The 10166-nt window shown below is 42.1% G+C and overlaps 1 non-coding gene across 1 annotated transcript; it reads left to right on the forward strand.

Moving 5' to 3' along the window:
• Positions 1 to 1455: 1455 nt before the first annotated feature.
• LOC125304075 lies at positions 1456 to 1586 on the forward strand. The gene has a single exon (XR_007195187.1). It is a non-coding gene; the product is annotated as a small Cajal body-specific RNA 14 (non-coding RNA).
• The last annotated feature ends 8580 nt before the right edge of the window (positions 1587 to 10166 follow it).

Consider the following 10166-nt stretch of genomic DNA (forward strand, 5'->3'; position numbering starts at 1 on the left):
ATGGCCTCCCCTGGCTACCCCTGTCAACATTTTCTGCTGGCGCCACTGGACTGTGGTCAAGGAACATCTAAAGCAGGCAGGATTCAGCCAGAAGTTTTCACCCTGTGCCTTTGCGGTCATTGCCCCTAAACTCTGGAATGAGCTGCATCTGGATGGAAACCCTTGCCCCTGCACGGCCCGTTCTTTTTCTCTTGTTTTTTACCGGTCTTTTTGTGTTATTGTATTTTAGCGATTTTATTTTAATTGTAAGAAGCTACTTTGCTCAACTGCTGTTTTTTCCCGGACTTAATGTGTCTTGACTGTGCATCTCAGAGAAAATCTGTACACTGGATGGCTGGCCCTCATTCATGTATTCCTCATTTATGCATTTTGCATGTGTTAATCCGTTTATTTAAGTATGCCCGTCTTTTTTGGCATACTCTTTTGAACCGAAATTATGGTCCTGTGTTATGATGTAGGTTTATGTATTATGTAATAGGCCTATAGCCCAACACATTACCTTTTACTTGCATCTGATATCTGGTAATTGAAACAATACCTATAACTCAATAGTGTAATGCTGGGGGAACAATGACGAGAATATATTTTTTGTATGTAATAATATTTTTATATATCTCCCTATTTTAATGCAGATGTTCGTTCGTTCAGAAAAGTGTATTTTGTTATAATGATACAAAACAAAAGGCAAAAACACAACTGGAACAGAGAATGTCTAATAAGTGACTGGAACGTAATTATACATGTATACTGGCAAACCCTTTCTCTGAACATCCAGAAGAGCACTCCTCCTGATCCCTGATCTACAATGCCGAGCGTGTGTTCTCTCCAGCACGCTAGGTGGCGGTATGTGCGTAAATCATTATATCCGTAATGAAAAAGAAGAAGTTTGTGCATAAACACCCGTGTGTGTTTATGTGCCTGATACATATCTTTTTGAGGTACGTTTAATGAAATATATGTCTGTGAAGCTTTCCTTTTTGTGAATAATACGTAAGTGATATAAAGATTGAATCTGTCTGGTCAGAATGTTATATATTGACCTTATTTAATACCTATGAGTGGTAGAAAGCTAAGAGAAATCTAGCTCGCTAGGAAGTTAGCAATCTTACAAGCATGGCATCTTAAAGAAAAAGCTCAAACTAGATTTGACTGAAATCTAGGTTGTAATGTTTAACGCTAATTTGAAAATTATGTCTAGATGATAACTGCTTAGTAAGGCCCATTCACGCACACACACACACACACATTGTTAGGCCATTGTGTTCATGTTTGCGTCAGAAGTGGCCATGATGATTTTGGCAACCATTAGCTGGGGGGGGTCGTCGTGAACCATTGAGCTGTTAATTGATTCAGACACTTTGTACCCTAAATACGATAGACTATCCAATAGTGCAGTGGTTAAGACGGATGGTTAGTACCCACAAAGACGTGTGTTCGATTCCCGTGTGTGAACATGTGTGGTCAGCATGCTTGGCTGCAGTACTGAGCAGTGTACTGCAGTCTATGACGCCACGCAGAGTGACATTGGTTCCTGCCGACAGGGCCTGTCAAGAGGTCGGGTTCCCTGTGCGATGGTTCCATACAGATACCACGATGAGAAATAATTTATGCAGTACATAAGTCAAGTGAGACATTATATGGTTATTTAAGAGCATGTTCAACTGTAATTGTTACCCTGGGGTGGTTTACTGAGCTTGCAGTAGATTGAACATGTTGAATTGGAACACTGTCTGAATGTATAATACATTGATTAAACCCCTAACTTTTCATCTTTTTGTCTCCTAGATGAAGTCCATGGTGGTGAATGCTTTGCCTGGAACAATGGCTGTCTGTCAGTTTCATCATCAAGTAGCCTACCCATCCTAGATCTTTACAGGCAGGGACAGGTCTGCTCGGTCAGGTTAGACACTGGTGGCCAGTTTCCCAGACATGGACTAATTCTAGCCCTGGACTAAAGCTATTTCGGTTATCTTTTAGTCAAGGACTATTTTAGTTTGGGATTAGCATTAATCCATGTCAGTGGAAAACATTTAGTGTATTATACATTTTCACAGCAACCATTGCTGTGTAGGTTACAATGATCTGACTCAACAATCATACATTTGAGTTTGCCTTTCATATTTAGTTTAGATGGTAAGATTCCTTTTTGCCCCTTTACAGAGCCTTATTCCCACATCCAGTACATGTACCCTCAACACATTAACACATTGGTAACACAATTGCCTACATCCAATACATTTTCACTTTGACACATGTGGATGGATGATTACTTAACCAACCTTTAATATACCTATGCACATGTACATTAAGGGCAGGTTCCCATATATGGACTAGTTTTAGCACTAAAAGTGCTTTTTCAGTGGAGATCTTCATTAGAGTTCTCTTTTAGTCCAGGACTGGGTTTAATCCATGTGTGGCCAGCAGCCCTACATGTTTAACCCTGGTGGTGGCAGAGGATTACCATACTGCTGTATTGTTAAAATGATGAGCATCACCATCCCTCACAGCAGGGAGTATATTTTGCCATGTATTTAGAGAAAACAGTTGATACATTTTCCCTTACGCTATGGAATGCAATAGACCTCTGAAGTTCGGCTACAAAAAAAGCTGCCATCTTCAAGATCCGGTATCTTGTGATTTTTCCTATGGGGATTTTGAATTATCGCACCTGTTAAACTCACGGGGACGAATAAGTCTGAAATGCAGACATTTTGCTCATCACACTTTTGTCCATTGCCTTCGAGTGGGTACTGTGATCTTCGGTACGTTAAGACGGCAAACTTAGATTTTTGCTACCCCAGCGCTAACTTGCAATGCAACTTGTCATAGGTAGTTCGCTTCAATTAACACCCGGATCGTTTTTGTAGGTGAACTTCAGAGGTCTATGGAACCTGATGTACTGAATTGCATAGTAGGCTATAGGTGAAAGTTTTGTCCCAACACACACACACACACACACACTCACTCACTCACTCACTCACTTACTTGAATATAGCCCTGCGAATGTGGCGTATACCACCTCCTTCACTCACCACACACACATACACACACTTTACTATAAAAGTTGCAGTTTAAGTTTTTTTTTTTTCTTCTGAAAGTCTGGGTAGCCCATCTGAATGTGAGAGTAATTTATATGCAACACTTTAAATAAAATATCAAAGTTGTTCTCTCAATGTGCAAAGTTGATTTATGCTCTTTCATGTCAAATAAAACTTTTGGAGAAAAAAAAAACTAATTTCATTGATTACTTGTAACATCCACGTAAATCGGCAGAGGATTAGAAAGCTGGAGTCATGCTTCTCTTCTCTATGGCCTCGTTGCCTTAACACCCCACACCATTTTAGTTGCTAAGCGTTGCGTTTATTTCATCCCCCCTGCCATGCAATTAAAATACAGTCCCAAAAGAGATTGGTAGCCCGAAGCCCTGAAAAGTGATGCGCATAGAGGACTTAGCATTAGCGCTATGGACAATTTAGCTCAAACTCATATTTCCCTTATCTCAGCTGGTCTACCCTGGTGACCTGGTATGGGGGTCCTCTTAATTACTCTATTAGCATATAGGTGGACCAGCACCCTGAAGTTATTAACATTTCATTTCTATCCAATTAAGGCTGAAAAAGATGGAAAAGCAGTCCCAAAATTAAAAGGGTTTGTTGAAAGAAGTGGGCTATTCTTATTTTAAGGAAAACAAATTTCTCCTACAAATCTCAAAGCTGAGGAAATGCTCACTGCCTTGGCAAACACCACGCCTAGGCCTATCTAATTGAGATTTTGCCTTGTACAGTTAATGAAGGTCTATGCGAATTCCTCGCAGTGCAAATCTACATAGGCTTTCATGCATTGACCGGTCACGCTTAGTCAGCGCGTCGGGGTATAATGAAGTATTGTTTAGGCGTGTTCTTGAAGATGGCTGGGGTTTTAAATTGGCAGATAACATTGACGACAAGCCCGCATTAATTGTGAACGAAAATATGTGAGCCTTTTGGTTTAAACAAGGCTTCTTTCATGTTGTAGCTCAGACAGCATAATGTCTTGTATTTTGTAGCCTACGATATGTTATGTATAGTTGCAAATTATCACATGTTTGGATGGATGAGTAGAAAGCTACAGAGAGTAAAAAGAAATGTCCAGTTTTCCATTTCCATGTTTCTTCCGATCCGTATTCTTCAGCGCCGCTGCGTGTGACGTCACTTTAGTTTAAAACGGGCCGCGCTTGACACAGACTGGGAGAGCAGCTAGGATCGAGCGAGGGGATCGGAGAGATGCTTTTTGACGCATCACACAGCCAACCAGAGTCAGCCTCTGAGCAGTGAAAGCAGATCAATACACACCAAGTCCCGGCAAACTCGCGGGTGTCTACACATATCCACTGAGAACGTCGGTCTCTCCCTCAACTGGAGAATGACAGGGCGAATATAGCCTAATAAGCTTGGAAGCTGGAGGAGTTTACAGCGCAGGTAGGCTATCATTCATACCTCAAAACGTAGCCTACGCTTGCCATTCTCCCCACAACTAAAACCTCGTATTCTCTTGCACTTGCACAGTCTATATGTTAATTATTTTTTGTTTCTTTCCCTAACAAGTTTGTCTAATAACGGGGGACTGGTAGCCTAAATAATACTTTCGTATCAGCCAAATATAGACTAAGCGATGCATGTATTTTTTTGGAACAGGATGGCCATTATTTCAAGTGACAAGCAACTAATATCGACGGTCAAATAGCATGCAATGAGTAGCGAGTGCTTAGTATGAACATCTCGACAGCCTGTCGAGGCAGCTTTTGAACATTTATCCGGTAGGGTAAGACTGTATTGCGTTGTTTAATGTTGTGGTTTATCAACATTATGTAAACTGTAATAAGCAATAGCCTATAGACGGCAAGGTATTGATTTGTTGAATAGCCGAAGTGCATATAAGAGCCTGTAGAATGAAGTGGCGCGTTCTTTGGTGTCATGTTTTGGTTTGATGTCAAGTTGAACTTAACAAGCAGCAAGGATTATGCCCGAGTTTTATGGAATAATCAGATGAAAAGTGATTTATATTTTGTTCATAATATACATACATATTACATCAGTAGAGTCATCGCATATTGCAAAGTTATTGTGTTGGTAGCATAGGTCTGCAACTCGGAGACCCAAAGGGCCACGCGTCCGACAATGCAACCCCCCTGCAATGATCGATTCCCAATCAGATACCGAGGAGCTGGTCTAATTAAAAAATCTTGCGGATAAAATAGAACATCCTAACGCCTCCCCAAATTAAACCAATAGGCATGGTGTGCATGAAATTGTAGTATACCAGTCACATCAAATAGACTTGTATATCCCCATGTGCCGTCATTAAGCTGCAAGTGCATTCTTAAACTAATGAGAACTTGTCATAGAGATTGTTAACTAGTAGCCCATTAGATTCAACTATGGCAAAAGTTGTCACTTTCCAGTTACAGAGTAGGCGGCTCAAGGGATTTTAAGTAGCCTTGATGTCTCATTTGATTAGAATCTGTTTTAAAGAGTGTTAATTTTAATGATCACACTTTTCTGATGTAACCCCACTGTTTGCACAGCAATAGGCCCAACATCGTCAGGATATTTATCGGAACCGACAGGGGGGTCATATTTGCCTGTGATTAGTTGAACAGTTGTCCTTCACAACAGAGGGCGTTGAAAATAGAAAGAAATCGCTATTGATTCACAGCGCATGAAGGCTATATCATATAGGCTACGCGAAGTTCTTTTACTCTGCATTTGAATTGTTTTGTCGCTAGGTGGCTCTGTTGAGCAAGGCAAAGGCATGTTGCCAGGTCTTGAGAATTGAACCAACATTCTCATCGAGTTTGTTTGCTTAATTAAGACATTCTCTATGGTGTTGATTGAAACTGAATGACTGAAATATGGAACAAAATCACAGTGGGTATATCAAACTGATAATGCTGAAGGACTATGAGTTGTAAGCATGAACAAGCTTTGTTAAATGACTGTGTGTGTGTGTGTGTGTGTGTGTGTGTGTGTGTCATTGCTGAGGCACCTGCTGTTTCTGTGTTCAGTGTGCGTTGGTGTTGCACAGCTATCATCATGAGGTATAGGGGCTGGTGCAAGGCAGAGGGCAGGCTTTAAGGCATGTCAATAGACCAATGATATCATGACCACCTTTGTCAATGCATGGAGTTTTAATGAGTGGTTGTTGTCTGTATAGAATGTCCTTGGAGGCCAACTGCTCATGGAGAGAATGCAGCGAGAAATATAATGATGTGCGCAGTGTTGCTATTCTTGAAACAGAGTATCAGTGTGTAAGGGCATGGGTTTGATTCTGACCTGGAGCCACTGATTAAAGTGTATACCACACATGTGCTGTCAGCTGCTTTGGAGAAAAAACCTAGTTTTAAAAAGTAATTTAATGTAAGTCTGCATACACCCCCAAACTTCCAGCTAAAATCAACTTGACAGTTTACCCAGTTTTGCCTGCGGATGTATAACTAGTTACATCAGTAGATGGTAGTGATTGAGTCACCCACTAATTCTCACTACCTCCCATGTCAGTTTTTACGATAATGAGGTGTTTGAACTGTTTCCGTCCTGAAAATAATAACCATAATAAAGCTAATAACAAAACACCTTGGCCATGATAACTCTAAATGTGAAATTGGTCCTCACAGAGTCATGAATTTTGCAATTTACACAACCCCCTGCATAGTTTAGCACGCTGAAGATTGTGTATTAGTGCACTTTGTGTACCCTGCGGAGGGGCACAAGATGGAGAAAGGTAAACAAGGCAGAAAAACAGTGTGGAGAAGCAAGACTGCATGACCTTGCTCTTAGACCAAGTGCAAAGACTACACTGTTTACTGGAATAGAGGCTCCCTATTCTGTCACTAAATTGTGCTTATTTATTATTTGTGTGTGTGTGTGTGTGAATGAAAGCGTATGAGGAGTGGGTGGGTCATGTGCATCCATGCATGCTGCCCATGTGTTGCCAGGCAAACCGCATTATTGCAATTTGTCAAAAAGTCATTTGTCATAACTGTACTTTGGCAATGCAGTAAAGTAGCTTTTGTTTTCGGTCCCAAAGAGCTAAGCTTTTAGTCTAATTAAACAGCTTCCTTGTTGGGTATATGGTCATCAGTGGCAAGTCTTTTGAGCAAATGGTTATTCCCTCAGAGCAGCAGATCAATCCGTTTTTATGACTGTTTTGTTAATTGCATGTTATTATATAGTTTTTTTCCTCAACTTGAACATGAACCTTTCAATAAATAAATGTCAGAGTGGCATTTTTTATATATTTTTGGGACCCTGAAGCAATTCCAAACAAATTCTTCATTATTGTAGAGTGAGGAAAATTGTAGTAACAGAAACAAGCCACAAAGGAATAAAGTGTTGACATGATGTCTTCATGTCACTTGGACTCTCGCTGACCACCCTGAATGGGTCATTCGTTATGGCTTCAAAGCTCTAATTCAAAAGTGCTGTTTGTGGACGCCCTTCTTAATTTTTCATTTATGGTGATGTGAAGGTTGCAACCTTGACGCGTTGCGTTTGGACAGGGGGGTATTATCTTCAAACCTAAATCCCCCACAATCCTTGGTGGACCGAAGGATGAAGGGGCGAAGCGCTGCTCTGCTCGACTCACAGTGGCCACTGAGTTTCCAGCTGTCCACGCTGATCGTTTTGCCCTCAAAGACGATTCATGTTGACAGACCATAATGAGAAAGAAGTCAAAGGCTGTTTTTTTTTATGTTTCGTTTGCCAACCAGTCATTCTTCCCAAGGGGTGGAGGGGAAATGTTGTTCCCTTTTTTTCGAGCGCCGTATACAATCGGCCTGCAGTGGTGCCAGTTCACAGTCTAGTAAACCCTTTCAGTTGGAAATCCTGATGTTTGCCTCAATCAATACACTTAATTAGTGCTGATTAATGAAGAAGCTCTGCTGTCGACTGCTGACGAAGGGTGGAATTCCCAAGGACAAAACGGATCGGCATTCACATCCACAGCACAGGCCGCGCTTTAAATTCTCCTCCAGAACTTTCTGTGTGGAGTTGAGCATTTATGAGTCGTGTTTGTGCTTTGCTGAAATGATCAGACGCAGATGTTTAAATGTATAATTGAGTGTGTGTTTATTTGTGGATACGCAGCATACACGGCTGTGTGCTTGTTTAAATATGTGTGTTTGCCTTCTGCTGCTGTTTTGCTCAGAGCTCTACAATTGCAGGTGAGGCTGCGATGTTATGATTGTTGTCATAACATACGCTGCACATTTACTGTTGTCATATTTTAAATTAATGTCAGAGAGAGGAGACATTTTGTGTCTTAAGACCTCAGGTAAAATACAAGCATAATAGAATAGATTAGGATAACATTGTCCAAAACATTGCCGTTCAACTGCACAATTGAAGCAACATTTCATTATCAGCCTGGCAGGAAAGCATCAAGAGGGGAGAAAATCTAAAACTGCAGAAGCTTTCAATGAACCTGAAGGCTCTCTCTCTCTCAGTGGCTCATAATGTTTTGATTCCTAGTGTTAGTATTGAGGGGTGTGAAACAGTACTTTAGCTCAGAGCCCAGAAACATCTGTGAGGGAAGACGCGCGATGAGCGTAGCGAACAGGAGCGGAGAGCAGTGGAGGAGGGTAGTTTAGCGGAGCATCTGTGTCTGCGATCTGGCCCAGATCAGCGTGATGGAGAGCGTCAGATTTCACACTGGCCGGCACGGGCTGCTGCTCATGCTGCCGACGCCGCCATAGGGATCCAGTCCAGCAGGCCTCGCTCGCCTGGCCACTCCACTCCACGGCGCTTTGAAAGACTGACAATGTCATAATTGATTTAGTTGGTTGTTTAAATAATTGACTGGAGGAAAAGTTCCTTGAGAGCTGAGCAGCCATAAAGATGTGGGGGAGGGAGAAAGAGGGGAGGAGAGAGGGAATGAGATGAACAGCTAGAGACAGAGTGAGAGGGAGGGAGAGAATACAATCTAGAGAGTGGAAGAACAAGTGAGAGAGAGGGAAAGAGAATTCAATGAAGAGAGAGTGAGAAAAAGAATTACATGAGGAGAGATGGAGCTAGCAGTGAGATGGGGGAGGGAGGTAAATGTAAGAAGGAAAGAGAGAATGAAATGAGAGGTAGAGTGAGTAAGAGAGCGAGAGAGAGGGAGAGAGACTGAAAGGAGAGAGCGAGCCAGGAGAGGGCTGGCAAGAATGCAATGTCAGACAATAGGCGGTCTGAGGTGTTCAGTGTTTGTTCAGGGGCCTGTAAATTATGCCTGCGTTAGGGCTTTGTTGGCCCTCAGATTTATCTGCATAGCAGCCAATTACGGCTCCGGGGCCCCCGTATAAGAGGAATGGATCCAGCAGGACAGCCGTGGGGGCAGGCCTGGACACCTGCATCCTCCCTGAGCCAAGCACGGCCGGGCTGACGGGGGGAGAGGAGTCGGAACACACAACACTACAGGTTCCTAGACATCTTAGAGGCCACTGGTGAATTATCACTGAGGATTAATTGTGTTCTAAGGGATTGTGATTTTCTTTGTTGATGCTGTGTGTGTGTGTGTGTGTGTGTGTGTGTGTGTGTTTTCTGTTGATGTGAGAACATCAGTAAATGCAGTGCACACTACAGCTCTGATTTACTGACAGATGGAACTTAAGTGCAGTTTTAAATTTACCCAGGAAATAATACCCAGGCTGTTCTGAAGGTTATAACTTATGCTTACTAGACGGCACTAAACAACATGCATGATATGCATGCAGAATGTATGGAGCACTCAGTGCATTGGAGTGGCTTGCGTGCGTGTGTGTGTGTTTGTGTGTGTGTGTGCCCCTCTGCATGTAGTTGCTGATTTGAGTTGTGTTTAGTGGTCTGCTAAGGAAAAGGAAGAAAAGGCATTTTGTGTTTGCAAGTAAATTTATGGATTCTTATCTGGTGTCGGCAGTGGACAGTTTTTGACTGCTAAATACATGGATAGATAGTTAGTTCCCACTGGATGCACTCCCCATCAGAGAGCCCCTGATGAAATTGCAAACCCTGACCTTTATTCTGCAAATGAAGCTGTTTTCTCAATGAGCTGACGGATAAATGCTGTTATTTTAGCAAAAAGGCACTGAACATTATACATAGAGCAAATACCCCCGAGCCATGGCAGCTGCATTAAAAAATGTTAATGAAAAATGCAAGCGGGCCCAGTGA

The sequence above is a fragment of the Alosa alosa genome, chromosome 11 (genome assembly GCF_017589495.1).
Source record: "Alosa alosa isolate M-15738 ecotype Scorff River chromosome 11, AALO_Geno_1.1, whole genome shotgun sequence".
Taxonomy (NCBI): Eukaryota; Metazoa; Chordata; class Actinopteri; order Clupeiformes; family Clupeidae; genus Alosa; species Alosa alosa.